This window comes from Leopardus geoffroyi, chromosome D4 (genome assembly GCF_018350155.1).
Source record: "Leopardus geoffroyi isolate Oge1 chromosome D4, O.geoffroyi_Oge1_pat1.0, whole genome shotgun sequence".
NCBI classification, from domain to species: domain Eukaryota; kingdom Metazoa; phylum Chordata; class Mammalia; order Carnivora; family Felidae; genus Leopardus; species Leopardus geoffroyi.
Window position 1 is genome coordinate 6,249,755 of NC_059342.1, and position 19,033 is coordinate 6,268,787.

The following is a 19,033-nucleotide window of genomic DNA, read 5'->3' on the forward strand; positions in this document are numbered from 1 at the left end:
CCGCGCGCACGCGCCTTGGAGACTTCTCCCTACTTCCCCCGCCCCGCCGTCGCTCTTCTTTCTGAAGCTCCGCCCCTATCTTCGCGAGCGGCCGCCGCGCTGCGTCAACACGCATGCGCCTTTGCCCCCTTCTGGCCCCTCTGCACCTCCCACTTGCAAAGTGCACCACGTTGTTGGGGCCGGGTGGGCGGGACTACCGCCTGAGACTCAGGGGAAAGTGGGCCGAACTGGGCGACACCCAGTTGCGGGGTGACTCGAATCGCGGGACACGCCTCTCGCCCGGCCTCAAGCCAGATTTGACTCCCTTCGCGGATTGGTGAGGCTTGTGGGCCCGGCCTGGCGCTGCAACTCGGGGAAAAGGTGGGGGGAGATTTGCAGGGGAGCGATCGTCACGTGACCTTCCCTGCTGGCCAGCCCACCCACCCCAACCGTTCCCCGTGCTGGGCCGTGGGGTCCTTGGCCTAGTGAGCCGCTGTTGCGTGCCAGGCTCTGCAGTGAAAGCTGGCGGTGGAGTTCCTGCCCTCATGGGGTTTACAGCCTAGAGGGGGCCTTTATTCGATCCGTGAATAAACCACCCGCCTTGAAAGTTTCTGAGCCACGTCCTCTTTCCTTCGCGTTTCCAAACCTAGCGTGTAATTAAGAATTCAATTTGTATTCATCTATCCCTTTACCAACCACAATGTTAGACGAGGCAAGGCTGTCTCTTTTTTTGCACCCTTCGGTAGAGTACATGCCATAAAAGAATTGGACATAATTTTAGATCTGGGACGGGCCTTAGAGTCTCTCTAGTTGGATGTTTAACTTTTGGACCCCAGGGATCACCTTAACAACTGTTTCTTTTTGAGCACTGACCCAGTGGTTACCTCTGAATAGGAGGACGGCGTCAATGGGGATGGAGTGTGTGTAGAGAAGGCGAAGGGTGGGGGGATCCAAAATAAAAGACTTCTCATTGTCTGCCCCTTTTGTTCACTTTTCATTTTTCCACATTTTTTAAATTAAAAAAATAAGTTAACCCAGGTTTAAAACAAATGTTGCATGAAAAACTAACAAACAGCAAAGGAGGAAACAAAGTAACTTAATGCGTATCAGATGTAGCATTGTAGCTGGTATTCATAACAAAATACGTAACTTTTACATAATTTTTTTAAACATTCACTGCATTCCCCAGAAGGTGATCAAAGAACCCAGCATTCCTCAAATCACAGTTGAAACTGCCGCACCTCTCACTGGCCTCTTGTGGTCAGACTGTGTCTCCTTCCTGGCGTCCCCCCCACCCCCACGTCCAGGCACAGCAGCCTGGCACACACCAGGAATAGTAAACTCTGAATATATGTGTCAAATGAAAATTGGATGAAACCCTGATCCAGCCGAACTACACCATTGGACAAAGAGACCCAGAGAAGTTTCTTGACTTCCCAAAATAAAACTGTAGAAGAATAATACAGTTGTGTCATACTTTCATCTGACTTGTATTCGGTTATGCACTTGGCAGAGAAAGAGAGAAAATGAAAATAGGTTACAGTGCAGCAGTTACACGGGCAATTTTACTGAGAATGTATTCGTCCTAGCTCCCCTTCAGAGGTCTTTGTTCTGTGCCTTCTAAGTGAGAGCACCAACTTCCAAGTAATTTTCTTGCACTCTGTTTTTTTAAAGTTTTTAATGTTTATTTATTTTTCAGAGAGACAGAGTCAGAGCGTGAGTGGGAGAGGGGCAGACACACACACACACACAGAATCTGAAACAGGCCCCAGGCTCTGAGCTGTCATCACAGAGTCCGACATGGGGCTCAAACCCACCAACCATGAGATCATGACCTGAGCTGAAGTCCGACACTTAACGGACCGAGGCACCCACACAGCCCCCCCTTTTTTTTTTAATTTTTTAATGTTTATTTTTGACACAGGCAGAGAGTGCACTCGGTTTTAACTTTACTTGCTAACTTTAGAATCTAATTCCCTCGCTACACTCTTCTGTAGTATTTAAGGTTTACAGAACATTTTCAAATATATGACTTGATTTAGTTCCACAGCAAATCTTCAAGGTGGGTAATACTGGTGTGATGTTTATTCTTACTTTCTAAGTGAGGAAACAGGACCAGACTGGTGGAGGATCCCAAAGTCACATGACCTGACAAGAACCCTTCCTTCTGCAGACCCACTCAATCTTGAGACCGGATTGAATTGAATCGTGCTAGTGGTTGAAGGCAGTGAGGAGCTGGAGGGTGGGGTGATATGTCTGACTCTCCACAGTCCCTTACATGAGAGTTCCACATCGTGATAGAAACCTTATGGGCTGGATTTTTCAACTTTCAAATATCATATTCTAAGTTTACTTTGTAAAATACACAAGCAATTCCATGCCATGGATCTTCCTTCTTGTAGCCTACCAACATCGCTCTCCAGTCAAACTTACTGAACTGTATTCTGAGTGAAGACTAAGCTGATAAAGGAAAATTAACAGGTGCATGTTTTCAAACATTTGTTTTTATTGCAAGAAATAATGTGGGTAAGGGTGCACAGAAACAGAAGTACATTTATAAACTGTTGGGACTATAATGTGGTGCAGTTTTTCTAAAGTATAGTTGGTGGGCACTTGGGTGGCTTAGTTGGTAAGTGTCCAACTCTCGATTTTGGCTCAAGGCGTGCTCTCATGGCTTGTGGGTTCAAGCCCTGCACCAGGCTCTGCACGGACAGTGTGGAGCCTGCCTGGGATTCTGTCTCCTTTTCTCTCTGCCCCTCCCCTGCTTGCTTTCTGTATCTTTCTCAAAATAAATAAACTTTAAAAAAATTAAGTGTAGTTGGAATTACATTTAAAAATGGAGAGATCTTGGGGCACCTGCGTGACTCAGTCGGTAAATCATCTGACTCTTGATTTCAACTCAGGTCACAATCTAGCGATTCATGGATTCGAGCCCTGCATCAGGCTCTGCGCTCTCAGCAGAGAGCTCTCTTTCTGTCTCAAAATAAGTTAATAAAAAAACTGCTCTCTTTCTGTCTCAAAATAAGTTAATAAAAAAAAATTTTTTTTAATTAAAAAAAATGGAAAGATCCTTAAATTATGCACACTCTTGCCCCCAACTATTTCTATCCAATGCTTACTTTCCAAGGAAATAAACACTGGTATGTATAGAGTTTAGCTTTAAGAAGGTACCCCACAAAGGTGTCACTTAGTGTCCCCAAAAAGACATTAATCACAGTTCTCTCTTAGAATGGAATATTTTGTAAAAATAAAAAAAAAAGTGTGGTAAGAATATTTAATCATATAGAAGTATGTTTGGTATATATTATCCAGTAATGAAAGCAAATTAAGACAGAATGTAAAATATCCCATGTTCATCGGGGTGGGGGTGGGAGGGAGCGTATGTGGGCCAAAGGAAAAAAAAAATGAAGACCTGCACTAAAACATTGGTGTTTACCCCTGATTACAGGTGCTACTTATGTTTTCTTTTGGGCTTTTTTGGTATTTTCTACATTGTCTCTCATGAACATGTGACTTTTGTAGTGAGAAAAAAAAGTGTGAAACAGTTTACATTGCTAATGATGGACAATGGCCCTCAATGTCCAGCTTTCAGTAGGGCCTGAAATGCTGGCGGATCAAAGGGAGCAATGTAGTGGCACCTCAGGTGCAGTCCTGAGACTAGCAAGAGGGTCAGGACGAAAGGCCCTGTGTACTGCTCACATTCACAGACTTTGTGACGATGGCACAGCACCAGGACTGGATTGGGGTTGTGAATGCACCGCTCCCCATGTTTGGTGACCTCTATGAGAGCCTACGCAAATGTTCACTGAAGACGATATTGCTTTAGTTGCTGACTCCTGCATATGCTTTTAACATTCATCCTTTATTACGCTTTCACTATGGACAGCTGATGTATTTGCTTCTGGGCCGGACTCTTGATTATCACTTATCCTGTTCGGAAGATTGGTAATGAGTATCTGAGCAGAAATGATAATGGTGTCAGGAGTTGGCTTCTCAGTAGCCTGGGGGTGAGTGGAGAAGGTGCAAATATACATGAAACAAGGTTGGCCGTGAGCCAATCATCTTTGAAACTAAGTGATGGGTAACTGGGAACTCACTGAGGTGTTTGCTCTCCTTTTCCATACAGATGAAATTTGCAGTCATAAAAAGTATAAACATTTAAATTAAAAAGAGCATCTCAGTAACTTTGGTCACGTGACTAACCAGTCTACTTTGTCCCCTATCCTCCCAACAGTGTTGACTATTACTTGGAATCATTTCATTTACCATAAAGGCAGGATGGCTTATTATTAAAAGGCCTTCGTGGTTGTAAACAAGTCTGGGCTGAAGCATGAACACAAACTAGAAAATAAAGAGAGAGAGCCTATGTTTCCTAATCCAGCAAAATGGGAAGAGAGCCACTATTCGTGTTCTTAGCTTTGTGTTTTCTTTTTTTTTTTTTTTCAATATATGAAATTTATTGTCAAATTGGTTTCCATACAACACCCAGTGCTCATCCCAAAAGGTGCCCTCCTCAATACCCATCACCCACCCTCCCCTCCCTCCCACCCCCCCATCAACCCTCAGTTTGTTCTCAGTTTTTAAGAGTCTCTTATGCTTTGGCTCTCTCCCACTCTAACCTCTTTTTTTTTTTTTTTTTTTCCTTCCCCTCCCCCATGGGTTTCTGTTAAGTTTCTCAGAATCCACATAAGAGTGAAACCATATGGTATCTGTCTTTCTGTGTATGGCTTATTTCACTTAGCATCACACTCTCCAGTTCCATCCACATTGCTACAAAGGGCCATATTTCATTCTTTCTCATTGCCACATAGTACTCCATTGCGTATATAAACCACAATTTCTTTATCCATTCATCAGTTGATGGACATTTAGGCTCTTTCCATAATTTGGCTATTGTTGAGAGTGCTGCTCTAAACATTGGGGTACAAGTGCCCCTATGCATCAGTACTCCTGTATCCCTTGGGTAAATTCCTAGCAGTGCTATTGCTGGGTCATAGGGTAGGTCTATTTTTAATTTTTTGAGGAACCTCCACACTGTTTTCCAGAGCGGCTGCACCAATTTGCATTCCCACCAACAGTGCAAGAGGGTTCCCATTTCTCCACATCCTCTCCAGCATCTATAGTCTCCTGATTTGTTCATTTTGGCCACTCTGACTGGCGTGACGTGATATCTGAGTGTGGTTTTGATTTGTATTTCCCTGATGAGGAGCGACGTTGAGCATCTTTTCATGTGCCTGTTGGCCATCCGGATGTCTTCTTTAGAGAAGTGTCTATTCATGTTTTCTGCCCATTTCTTCACTGGGTTATTTGTTTTTCGAGTGTGGAGTTTGGTGAGCTCTTTATAGATTTTGGATACTAGCCCTTTGTCTGATATGTCATTTGCAAATAACTTTTCCCATTCCGTTGGTTGTCTTTTAGTTTTGTTGGTTGTTTCCTTTGCTGTGCAGAAGCTTTTTATCTTCATGACGTCCCAGTAGTTCATTTCTGCTTTTAATTCCCTTGCCTTTGGGGATATGTCAAGTAAGAGATTGCTACGGCTGAGGTCAGAGAGGTCTTTTTCTGCTTTCTCCTCTAGGGTTTTGATGGTTTCCTGTCTCACATTCAGGTCCTTTATCCATTTTGAGTTTATTTTTGTGAATGGTGTAAGAGAGTGGTCTAGTTTCAATCTTCTGCATGTTGCTGTCCAGTTCTCCCAGCACCATTTGTTAGAGACTGTCTTTTTTCCATTGGATGTTCTTTCGTGCTTTGTCAAAGATTAGTTGGCCATACGTTTGTGGGTCTAGTTCTGGGGTTTCTATTCTATTCCATTGGTCTATGTGTCTGTTTTTGTGCCAATACCATGCTGTCTTGATGATTACAGCTTTGTAGTAGAGGCTAAAGTCTGGGATTGTGATGCCTCCTGCTTTGGTCTTCTTCTTCAAAATTACTTTGGCTATTCGGGGCCTTTTGTGGTTCCATATGAAGTTTAGAATTGCTTGTTCTAGTTTCGAGAAGAATGCTGGTGCAATTTTGATTGGGATTGCATTGAATGTGTAGAGAGCTTTGGGTAGAATTGACATTTTGACAATATTTATTCTTCTAATCCATGAGCATGGAATGTCTTTCCATTTCTTTATATCTTCTTCAATTACTTTCATAAGCTTTCTATAGTTTTCAGCATACAGATCTTTTACATCTTTGGTTAGATTTATTCCTAGGTATTTTATGTTTCTTGGTGCAATTGTGAATGGGATCAGTTTCTTTATTTGTCTTTCTGTGCTTCATTGTTAGTGTATAAGAATGCAACTGATTTCTGTACATTGATTTTGTATCCTGCAACTTTGCTGAATTCATGTATCAGTTCTAGCAGACTTTTGGTGGAGTCTATCGGATTTTCCATGTATAATATCATGTCATCTGCAAAAAGTGAAAGCTTGACTTCATCTTTGCCAATTTTGATGCCTTTGATTTCCTTTTGTTGTCTGATTGCTGATGCTAGAACTTCCAACACTATGTTAAACAACAGCGGTGAGAGTGGACATCCCTGTCATGTTCCTGATCTCAGGGAAATGTGTTTTCTTTATATATAAATTAAAAAAAATTGTTGGAGACAGACCTAATTTCACTTAAATTAGCCAACAATAACAATTGTTCTGTTTGACTATGTCTCAAAGAGTTTTCCAGTATAAAAAATGCCATAGCTGAATTTTCTGTGTGCATTCTCTATTAAAATAGCAAGAGGAGTTGGAAACAGACATTGTTTAACGTGAGAAAATAGAGTTTACTATAATTCTAATTAGACCTCTCTCTCCTCTCTGTCTCTCTCTCCTTCTCCTTCTCCTTCTCCTTCTCCCTCTCTATTTAGACAAATACGTCTTCATTAATTTGGGCAAAAATTCACATTCGTTGTGGTAGCCCTTTATCTTTCATGTTTATCAGGGAGATTCAAGTCAAATGTAATGCCCACTTGTAACACACCATTCTAGTGTCTAATAATTTTGACTCCTGGCCTATTCTCATCCATTATTCTTATATTTTCCATTAGGTTTAATCTGACAGTTTCAAGAATTATAAACCCCGGAGCACCTGGATGGCTAGTCAGTTATCTGTCTGACTTCAGCTCAGGTCATGATCTCACAGTTTGTGAGTTCAGGCCCCACATGGGGCTCTCTGCTGTCAGCACAGAGCCCACTTCAGATCTTCTGTCCCTCACTCTCTCTGCCCCTCCCCTGTTCTTTCTCCCTGTTTCTCTTTCTTTCTCTCTCTTGGATAAGCATTAAAAAAATTTTTTTAAGTTCCTTTCTATTAAAAATAAAAAGAATTATAAACGCCAAGTGAGTATGATTCTAGAAATTAGCAGGTTCCATGACGATGTTTTATCGAACTGAACCTTACCATTGACTATAAGATATCACTGTTTTGTAACAGTCCAAAATGTTATAAAAGGGCAACACTGTCATTTTTATTATCTTTCTGTATTTTATTGTGGTAAACACATAACATAAAATCTACCATCGTAACCATTTTGAAGCATGCAGTTTACTAGCTTAAATACATTCATAATTGCGAAACACGTCACCAGAACGTTTTCATCTTGCAAAAGTGAAATGTATTCATTAAACTGTAACTTCTCTTTTTCCCCTTCCCCTTATGAGCACCATTCTACTTTCTGTTTCTGTGAATTTGACTACTTCAAATGCCTCTCACAGGTGGAAAACCATCCATTTTCATGGATGTGAGGTAACATCTCATTGTGGTTTTGACTTGCATTTCTCTGATGATGAGGGATATCGAACATCCTTTCATGTAATTGTTGGCCGTTTGTACATCATCTCCGAAGAAATGCTATCATTACCTTTGATACTATTATCACATCAGAATGTCTGCACTTAAACTCGAAGACTTGCTCTTGAGCTTTGAAATTTTGGAGGATGTAGTTTTGGATTCTCCATCAAGTTTGAACGTGGTTAATCCTTACGCTCAAAGAATGGCACAACTCTTACAAGTATGGCATCATAGAGTAGGCTTTAAATAGCATCCAGTCCAGTTTCTAGACCCAACAGGAATATAAATGGATTTCATAGAGTAATTTTATACATATTTCAAACACAGAAGTCATTTATAAAATGATTGAAGAATTAATATAAAAGGAACATATCTATGAAACTGAATATTCAATACACTTGATTATAAGTATTTGAAAGAGGAGCAGCTGCATGTTTTTAAAAGGAGAACTTAGAGGGACAGCCGTCAGGTATTTGTGATAGTCATCTGTAGAAAGTATCATTATGACTGGGTTCTATTTTCCTTTGTATTATAAGCATTTTCTAATTTTTTTCTCTCATAACCAGAAGAATAAGTGGGTTTTTTTTTTAAAGTATGTTCATTTGTTATTGAGGAGATCAGTTTTCACAAAGTGTGGTCTGCTCATCGACTGCATCAAAATCACCTGGAGAATTTAAATGTGGATTCTTTGGCCAAGTCCCAGGCCAAGAGTTAGCATTTTTAACAAATACCCTGGTGATTCTCATGCATTTTAATAAGGCTGACAAAGAGTTGATTAGGAGTAAAATAGCTAAAGTGCCCCCTTTTATACTCTCTTTATACATGTGCTAGAGTTTCCGAACCGCACCTGCCCGTTGTCCTCCCGCACAGAAACAAGTCAGAAGGTACACTGGATTCCTGGTTGATGGAAGCACGATCCCTCCTCCAGTCCCTCCTCTGGCAAGCCAGAGTTTTCTTGATTTCCTGATGGAAAGAGCTGTCTGAAGGACGTAGCAACCCTGACATTGAAAGTAAATGGAGACTGTGGTTGGCGTGACCGGAGGTCATTCAGTAGCAACCATCAGGAGCGAGTCGAGCCCGCCGTGCTGATGGAGTGTGTGGCTCATCCCGCTCACTTTCGTGCTCCATTGCTGGCCCACTGAGCTCCCCTTAACTGTGCCCCATCCAGAGAATGAAGACAGTCATAGTACCTATCTACTCAGATTTTCACTTTTTCTAATGCTAGAAACCAAGAGTTCAGAGTACTCCATGCCTTAGAACAAAGGAGACCTTCCTAATGATGGCTTCTGTCTCACAAATAACAGTAACCATTATTTATTCAGCCCTTATTGTGTGCTAGAGACTGCTCGAAGCACTCTGCGTTAATTAATTTTTATCCTCTTAACAATCGTATGAGATAGATAGCATCCCTGTTTCACAGACGAAAAAACTGAGGCTTCTAGAGAGACTCAAGGTTCACAGACTTGGGAAGCAATGGAGGCCAAACTTGAGCTTATCTATTTCACTATATTGTCTCTTTCCACAGACTTGGGCTTATCAGTTTCACTATATTGTCTCTTTCCACAGACTTATTTTCTCACTAACTAGATACACGTAGTAATTTATGTTCAGCTGACTTGCTAATTAAATTTTTTTTAATTCCTAAGAATATATTTTTTTTCTGGCTCAATGCTTCATGCAGAAAAATTATTCTGCTAGGGCACCTGGGTGGCTCAGTCAATTGAGCACTTGACTCTTGGTTTTGGCTCAGGTCATGATCTCACGGTTTGTAGATTTGAGCCCCACATCAGGCTGCATGCTGCCAGTGTGGAGCCTGCTTGGGATTCTCTCTCCCCCTGCCCCCCACTCAAAATAAATAAATAAACTTTAAAAAAAAGAAAAGAAAGAAAAATTACTCTGCTAAGAAACTGAGTGAAATCAGCATTTTCACGTTCACCTGGAGGACAGCATCCTTTGTACCTTAAGCAATAATGAAGACAAGAATTTATCCAAAGGGTCGTGGGGACTCTTGAAAATCAGCAGTGGAGGGAAGAGAGAGAAGAAGGAATCACATCACCCAGGTGTGATGTCAGAGGCAATACATGAACCAGGAATTAACTGTTTAATAACTGGATAGAATTTTAACAACATTAACCCACCCACCTCAGTTCCAAATTTGATTCACCAATGGAAGTCTCTCTCCCTTCCCAAGTCACTCCCTAAAAATGCCCAGCATAATGCACTGCGGGGTCTTACTCTCCTCCAAAGGTAGCTGTGCTCTTGCCTTGTGTGGCACTTCCTGCTGCTTCCCAGCATGTGAGGATCTCCTTCTGCAGGACTCTGAGAAGGGAGAACAGGGTTCCAGTGACTCCTCTCCACCTACACTTCCAAGGCCCCAAGCAACCTCCTTGTTGGTCATCTCAGGATTCTTCAATAGCAAAGAAGAAAATGGACAAGGATGGCGAGAGCTCCTTCCATGTTTTTACCCTAACCAGGTGGGGGAAACACAGGGGCGTAGATCGGTAGATGAGCCTAGTGTATGGATTAGGAAAGGAAGTTGGCCATTGCCTGTGCACACTTTGCTGCAAAGGCCACCTCTTCCCATGATGTGGTGGATAAAAACCAGTTTACCTGTTAATGTCTCTTAAAAGGCAGAGAGGAGTTATTCAGCTCTGCAGCCTAGGTCTATGGGCAAAACACTATTTGGCTAAAATGTGGCAGACATATTGGGATGCTTCAAGACTCCAGGGATGGGCATGGGTGCTGAGGTCCTCTAGAGATTATCTCAAAATATCCAATTTTTGCTCACATAGTTCCCTCTTGTGGCTAAAGTATTCACTAGAAGAAACATTTACTTAAGGCTTAATCATCCTCTATTAAAAACATTGTATAACTGAGGTATAGTTGACATACAATGTTATATTAGTTTCAGGCGTACAATGCAGTGATTCAACAATTCTGTACATTATACTACACTCACCATGATGAGTATACTCCCCATCGGTCACCAAACAACGTTATTACAATGTTGACTATCTCATCCTCATTCTCCTAATCTATAGACTTGATAAAAATACTGGACATTTCTGGGTTACCAGGGTGGCTCAGTCTTGGGGCTGAGTTGTTGGACTTTTGATTTCAGCTCAGGTCATGATCTCACGGTTCATGGGCTCGAGCCCTCGTTGGGCTCTGCGCTGACAGCACAGAGGTTACTTGGGATTCTCTTTCCCCTCTCTCCCTGCCCCTCCCCCCCTCAAAATAAATACATACATTTTTAAAAAATGGACATTTCTAAGCTTCTTCATCATGAAAGCGTACTAACAATTTCCTTATTCGTTTCCTATGATTACATCCTCAGCATTCTTTTCGAACATGTGGGCATTTCTATCTTGTTTTATTATTCCAGTTATCAATAATAGCATTTCTTGGATTCTCTGAGTTTTCATTACACTTTGGACAAATATAAGGTAAGAAAGAATGAAGCAAAAGAGAACTTCTGAAAGGAGGTCCACCCAACTGAGCAGTCAAGCAACCATCCAGTGTGTCAACGTCCAGTAATCCTCCAAAGTCTTCCTCTCTGTCTCGCAAAGACACTGTCACCTTTCTCCTTCCAACAATGCAGCACCTTTTCTACCTGGGTTCTCTTCCTTCATAGACTCACCTTTATTCTTTGTCTTCGTGTTGGTTCCCCCAGAAGCTGACTCTGAGACATAAATACACACACAAATAGTTTGGGTGGTGATGTCGGGAAATTCCAGCAGGGAAAGTAAGACATGGTAGGGAAGACGGCCAACAAAAGGAGTGTTTCCAAGCTTGTTGGCACCATGGGTAACAGGTGCTTAGTCCCTCTGAGGAATTCTGGGAACCAGTGTGGGACCCGTGCCTCTGAGGTATTCTACCTGGGAAGTGAGGGAGCGAGAGAGTTATACACCAACTCTTATCGGTCATCGGAGAGGGGCTGCTCCTGGGAGGTGTTAGGTCTCCATACACTGGGCTTCCACGCTCATGGTTGGATCTCTGGCCACTAGAAAAAGCCATTGCAAGGTGGTGCACCTGCTGGCGGTGGCTGAAGCCCCAAGGTCAGAGCACCAACAGCATCTGCTACACTGGTGCCTAAGATTCTAATCAAGCACAGTGAAACCCATTGTCAAAAGCCAGGGCTCGCAGATGAGGGAAAAGGAACAAAGGCTCTGGAGACAGACTGATTGGTTTCAAAATCTGATTCTTTTTTTGTTTTTGTTTTTAATTTTTTGAATGTTTATTTTTGAGAGAGAGAGAGAGAGAGAGAGAGAAAATGTGAGCGTGGGAGGGGCAGAGAGAGAGGTAGACACAGAATATAAACCAGGCTCAGGCTTTGAGCTGTCAGCACAGAGTCCAATGCAGGGCTCGAACCCACGAATCGCGAGATCGTGACCTGAACTGCAGTCAGAGACTTAACCGACTGAGCCACCCAGGTGCCCCCAAAATCTGGGTTCTTAACCTCTCTAAACTTCAAAACTCCACAAAAGAGTGTTGTAGGGATTGAATTGTGTCACTCGTGTAAAAGCCCCCAATATTGTGATTGACAATAGTACATATTCCCCCAAATGCTAGTTGTGAATATTTTTATTAACACCTGATCGCCTCACGGAGATCAATTGTCAGACACGACCTAAAAATGTTCTGCTTCGGGCACCTGCGTGACTCACCCGGTTAAGGGTCTGACTTAGGCTCAGGTCAGGGTCTCATAGTTCGTGAGTTTGAGCCCCACACGGGGCTCTGCACTGACAGCGTGGAACCTGCTTTGGATCCTCTGTCTCCCTCTCTCTCTGCCTCTCCCCTGTTCATTTTCTCTCCCTCTCTCTCCCTCTCTCTCTCTCTCTCAAAAATAAATCAACATTAACAATAGTTTTTAATAGTATAAAAGTAAACATTAAAAAAATCTTTTAAAAATGTTCTGTTTGACCGGGTTGCCCAGCAGGGACCCAGAAGTTTCTGTCTCTCTCCTGGCACAGCCTTTACATTGGCATCAGTGAGAAGAACGGACAAAATGTCTGGGTATCACTCCAACTACTGTAATCTTGGAGACGTGGCCAGATGGAGCCCTGAATTACCATCAGAGTGGGGAGAGGGTGGTTTCAAGCTGAGGGGGCTCAATAGGTCACAGAAGAGTGGATAGATGTCCCAAGCAAGGTCTCTTTTGCGGTCCACCTTACACTCTCTGCACTATTTTCCTACCCAGACACCCAGTCTCTAATTTTTTTTTTTTTTATGTTTATGAGAAAAAGTAAGGGAGGGAAGAGCTGGTATTTCTTATTCTCCAAAACAAGTTCCAACACAAAAACATAACTGCCCTTTCAATAAGCAAGTATTTTTGGAATTCCTTAGTTCAAATGAAATTACATGGTTCACATGCTCAAAGCATTTTTTTTTTTTCCAACTGTTTTTCCTCCCCAGTCAGCGGAGACCAGACTTTTGGAAAAGCTCAAACTTTCATTAAAGTTCAGCCATGCAGGATATAAAAGCTGGGTGGGTCCCGCTCAGATTTTTCTTTCTTGCTAAACATCTCCACCTAACTGACAGCAAGAACAGGTGTAGAAGGCCAAGGAGAGCCCTAGGAGGCCACGTAAAGACAACAACAAAAGCAAATTTTGAGGAAAAAAAATTTACATTTTCTAAAAGGCAGAAAACACTAATTTTTTAATTCTTAAGACACTGAAATAAATATCTAGCAAGCTCCTTTCAGTACAATGCTGTATTATTCTAAATCGCTCATTGATCATGACGATTATAATTGAAATTTCAAATCTCAAAAAGTGTTCCGCAATGAGTATTTACAGATCCTTGATTTAAAAAAGTATTGCCTGCCTTAATTAGAAAAAAACATTTCTTCCAAAGTTGGCGCTGGAAGGAGAATGTTGATGTGGAGAACAGCTGGGCTGTACACCCTCCAGATTCATCTTCCCCTTGGCCTGGGGGGGAAGGCATTGTTCTCTCCCCTAATACGGGCCTAAGCCAGAGCAGCCAGCTGGTTTGATTCCAAGAGCACTTCCCAATAAACTTCCTGTACCCTAATGTCTGTCTCAGAGTCTGCTTCCCCGAAAACCCAGTTTGTGTCAGGTACCCACAGGCCAGGGGCACATATCCAGACACCTTAACCCCTCAGGTCTAGACCCAAAAGAGTAAAGGGAGGGGCACTTGGGTGGCTCAGTCCGCGAAGCATCTGACTCTTCGTTTCAGCTCAGGTCTTGATCTCAGTGTTTTGTGGGTTCAAGCCCCCCATCGGGCTCTGCGCTGGCAGTATGAGCCTGCTTGGGATTCTCTTTCTATCCCTCTGCCCCTCCCACTCGCACCGCCTCTGTCTGTCTTTCTCAAAATAAATAAATAAACTTAAAAAAAAAAAAAGGAGTAAAAGAAGGAAAAGGTCAAAGCAGCCTATTATTGTCTGTATGTGAAATTATCTCAGCTCAGTTGATTGGTAGTGTTTTCCTCTTTGCAAAAGGAGGTTTGCCTGTCTTTCTTTCGAGGTCTCTGAATAATAACCATATCAGAATATAACCCAATAGGTAGATTTATAAATATGTGGGTTGTGGGGCATTTTATTATAAACTATCTTTTTTAAAAAGTGTTTATTTATTTTTGAGAGAGAGGGAACGTGAGCGGGGGAGAGGCAGAGATAGAGGGGGACAGACGATCTGAAGGGGGTTCTGTGCTGACAGCAGTGAGCTGGAAGCAGGGCTCGAACTCATGAACCGGGAGATCGTGACCTGAGCCAAGGTCAGACACTTAACCCACTGAGCCACGCAGGCGTCCCTGTTGTAAACTATCTTATCAGTAGTCAAAATAAATTACCAAAAAAGAATAGAGGTGACTTAAAAGAAATGAAAGAAGTGTCAATATATCTCACTTCGTAAAAAACACATTCCTAGAAAAGCAGACTATGAATTACGTTTCGGTGAATTAAATTATATTTTAATGTCAGCAGGAGAACTCAACTGACAAATCGTTTGGCAGAGAAAAAATTGCAACTTTGAATCATTACCTTCCAATTCACTTTAGGAAACTAGATTTTCAGGCACTGAAATGATTTAAACTAAAGTATTTGTTATTCGTGTCTCCTTTCATTAAAATATAAGTGTTTGTAGGGGCACCTGGGCAGCTCAATTGGTTGATCGTCTGATTCTTGATTTCGACTCAGGTCATGATCTTAAGGTCATGCGATCGAGCCCCATATTGGGCTCTGCACTGACAGCATTGAACTTGCTTGGGATTCTCTCTCTCCCTCTCTCTCTACCCCTTCCCTTCTTGCCCGCTTGTGCGCATTCTCTCTCTCTCTTTCACACACACACAAAAACCTGAACATAAAATGTATTAAAAAGAATATATATATATATATATATATATATATATATATATATATACATATATATATATAGGAGCACCTGGGTGGCTCAGTCTGTTAAGTGCCCAGCTTCAGCTCAGGTCACAATCTCACAGTTTGTGAGTTAGAGCCCCGCGTCGGACTCTGTGCTGACAGCTCAGAGCCTGGAGCCTGCTTCGGATTCTGTGTCTCCCTCCCTCTCTCTCTCTCTCTCTCTCTCTCTCTCTCTCTCTGTCTGCCCATCCCCCACTTGCGCTCTGTCTCTCTGTCTCTCGCAAAAATAAACATATATATGTGTATATATATATATATATATATATATATATATATGTTTGTAAACATGTGTAGAAGCATATGGGAATGGCCCTGTTTAAAACTACATTAATTATAAAATAAAATATCTGTTATTCAAAATATAAAACCATGGCAAAACACCTAATATAAAGTTGCATTCAACTCTAATTAATTACTCTCAGCCCAATGATTTTAAAGACAGAGGAAGAAAAATTTGCATCAAATTATACATTGCTGTAATATTCTTGAGATTATCCAAACACTCCCCCAGTACTGGAACTCTGTTTTATTACTATCGCCCACAATAAATGCATTGACAAGGACTTATTCTCTTAAATAATTTTAATTCTTTTTTTTTTCTTAATGTAGGCTCCACACCCAATGTAGGGCTTGAACTCGCGACCCCAAGATCAAGAGTCACACGCTGCAGTGGCTGAGCCAGCCAGGAGCCCCAAAATAATTTGAATTGTAATGCTGTGTTTTAGCGGTGGATTTAAACTGCCTCCTAGATGAGTAGTTAAGAAGAGAGAAATGAAGGTTAGGAATTTACTATCCTCTTCCACCAAAGAGTGTTTTTGTTCCCCTTAGGTTAGTAGTCACAGAGAAACCATGGATAATATGATGCCAGATTTGGATAGAGGATTGAGAACTTGGCCACAGCTCAAAGCCAGTAATTCATATTTAAATAAAATGAACATTTAGATGCAGCGCTCAGATTTAGTTAAGATTATATTATAAAGATCCAGGAGGAAATCAGTCCTGAGATCACATCTATTTGCAGTAGAATGAATAATTTCCTTTGGTGAATAATTATGTAAGTAGATCTGTTATTGCAAATCGACCTAAGCCTGCATAATGGTATCATCAGAGGCAAGAGGCACAAGTCCATGGGTCAGGAATGTCCCTTGGAGAGGAGGAATAGTATGTACCCCAATCCAAAACACTGACATGTACTCTTTTGGAAAGAGTTTCAGGGGATGCCTGGGTGGCTCAGTCAATTAAGCATCCAACTTCAGCTCAGGTCATGATCAGTTCATGGGTTTGAGCCCTGCGTCAGGCTCTATGCTGACAGCTCAGAGCCTGGAGCCTGCTTCAGGTTCTGTGCCTCCCTCTCTCTCTGGCTCTCCCCTGCTCATGCTCTGTTTCTCTCTCTCTCTCTCTCTCTCTTAAAAATAAACATTTACAAAATTTTAGAAAAGAGTTTCAGATGCATAAGGATATTTCTTAAAAATAGGCTTCCAGAAAATTACTAGAACTGATAAACAAATTCAGTAAGGTTGCAGGATACAAAATCAAAATACAGAAATCTGTTGCATTTCTATACACTAATAATGAAGTAGCAGAAAAAAAATTAACAGTCCCATCCATAATTGCACCAAAAACAAGAAAATAGCTAGGAATAAACCAAGGACTGCACTCTGAAAACTATAAAACATGGATGAAAGAAATCAAAGATGACACAAACAAATGGAAAGATATTCCGTGCTCATGGATGGGGAGAAGAAATATTAAAACGTCCGTGCTCCCCAAAGCAACCTACAGATTTAATGCAATTCCTATTAAAATATCAACAGCATTTTTCACAGAACTACAACAAAACGGACAATTCTAAAGTTTCTATGGAACCACAAGAGAATCTCAAATAGCCAAAGCAATCTTGAAAAAGAAGAACAAAACTGGAGGGCATCACAATCCCAGATTTCAAGACATACTACGAAGCTGTAGTAATCATAACAGTATGGTACTGGCACAAAAATAGACACATAGATCAATGGAACAGGATAGAGAACCCAGAATCAAACCCACAATTATATGTTCAATTGATTTTCAACAAAAGAGTCAAGAATATGCAATGGGAAAAAGCCTCTTCTACAAATGGTGTTGGGAAAACTGGACAGCTACTTGCAGAAGAATGAAACTGGCCTCTTTTATACACCATACACAAAAGTTAACTCAAAATAAATTAAAGATCTAAGTGAGAGACCTGAAATCATAAAAATCCTGGAAGACAGCATGGGCAGTAATTTCTCTGACATGGACAAAATCAACATTTTTCTAGATACGTCTCCTGAGGCAGGGGAAATAAAAGCAAAAATAAACCATTGGGGCTACACCAAAATAAAAAGCTTCTGCACAGCAAAGGAAACCATCAACACAATAAAAGGCAGCCTATGGAATGGGAGAAGATATTTACAAATGACATATCTGATAAGGAGGCAGAATACAAGATAGATAAAGGGGCAGAAGACATGAACAGACATTTCTCCAAAGAAGACATCCAGATGGCCAAGAGACACATGAAAAGATGTTCAACATCACTTATCATCAGGGAAATGCAAATCAAAACCATAATGACATATCACTTTACAACTGTCAGGATGGCCAAAATCAACAACACAAGAAACAGGTGTTGGCGAGGAGGTGGTGAAAGGGGAACCCTCTTGCCCTGTTAATGGGAATGCTAACTGGTGTAGCCACTGTAGAAAATAGTATGGAGGTTTCTTTAAAAAATTACAAATAGGGGGACCTGGGTGGCTCAGCCGATTAAGCATACGACTCTTGATTTCAGCTCAGGTCATGATCTCACAGTTCGTGAGCTGAAGCCCCACATCAGTTGCAGCGCCTGCTTGGGATTCTCTCTCTCCTTCTCTCTCTCTCTGCCCCTCCCCTGCTTGCTCTCTCTCTCTCTCTTTTAAAAAAGTAAATGAATAAACATTAACACAAACCTTAAAAAATTACAAACAGAATTCCCATCTGATCCGGTAATTCAACTGTTGGGTATTTATCCAAAGAATACAAAACACTAATTCAGAAAGATATATGCACCCCTATGTTTACTGAAGTATTATTTACAACCAAATTATGGAAGCAACCCGAGTATCCATGGACTGATGAATGGATAAAGAAGATGTGGCATATGTATAGAGTGGAATATTACTCAGCCATAAAAAGAATGGAATCTGGCCATTTGCAACAACATGGATGGAGCTACAGAGTATAAAACGAAGTGAAGTCAGTCAGAGAAAGACAAATATCACATGATTTCACTCATGTGGAATTTGTGAAACAAACAACAAACAAACAAACAAAAGAGACAAACCAAAAAACAGATTCTTAACTGTAGAGAACTGATGGTTGCCAGTGGGGAGGTGGGTAAGGGGATGGGTGAAATAGGTGATGGGGATTAAAAGTAGAATTATCATGGGGTGTCTGGGTGGCTCAGTTGGTTAAGTGTCCAACTCTTGATTTTACTTTAGGTCATGATCTTGCAGTTCAGGAGTTTGAGCCCCGTGTGGGGCTCTGTGCTGATAGCATGGAGTGTGCTTGGGATTCTTTCTCTTTCTTCCTCTCTCTCTATCCTTCCCCCCACCGCAAAACAAATAAACTTTTTATTATTTTTTTAACTTTTTTTTTTAAATTTATTTTTGAGACAGAGAGAGACAGAGCAGGAGCAGCGGAGGGGCAGAGAGAGAGGGAGACACAGAATCTGAAGCAGGCTCCAGGCTCTGAGCTGTCAGCACAGAGCCCGACGCAGGGCTGGAACTCACTGACTATGAGATCATGACCTGAGCTGAAGTCGGATGCTTAACCGACGGAGCCACCCAGGCGCCCCTAAATAAACTTTTTAAAAAAGGAGTACAATTATCGTGATGAACA

General features: G+C 41.6%; 1 protein-coding gene and 1 long non-coding RNA gene across 4 annotated transcripts in view; one reads left to right on the forward strand and one right to left on the reverse strand.

Moving 5' to 3' along the window:
- The first annotated feature begins 33 nt into the window (after positions 1–33).
- LOC123593047 lies at positions 34–1,440 on the forward strand. Its single transcript, XR_006710086.1, has 2 exons — positions 34–316; positions 1,169–1,440. It is a non-coding gene; the product is annotated as an uncharacterized LOC123593047 (long non-coding RNA).
- Positions 1,441–8,195: 6,755 nt separating this feature from the next.
- PDCD1LG2 (programmed cell death 1 ligand 2) overlaps positions 8,196–19,033 on the reverse strand; it is a 100,522-nt gene continuing 89,684 nt past the window's right edge. Inside the window, exon 8 of one of the 3 annotated variants that reach the window (XM_045468029.1) lies at positions 8,196–8,741. The gene's annotated coding sequence lies outside the window, so the exon portion shown is untranslated. Of the gene's footprint in view, positions 8,742–9,842; positions 10,151–19,033 lie in introns of those variants that run through there. The other 2 variants (XM_045468025.1, XM_045468027.1) reach the window with 2 other exon arrangements.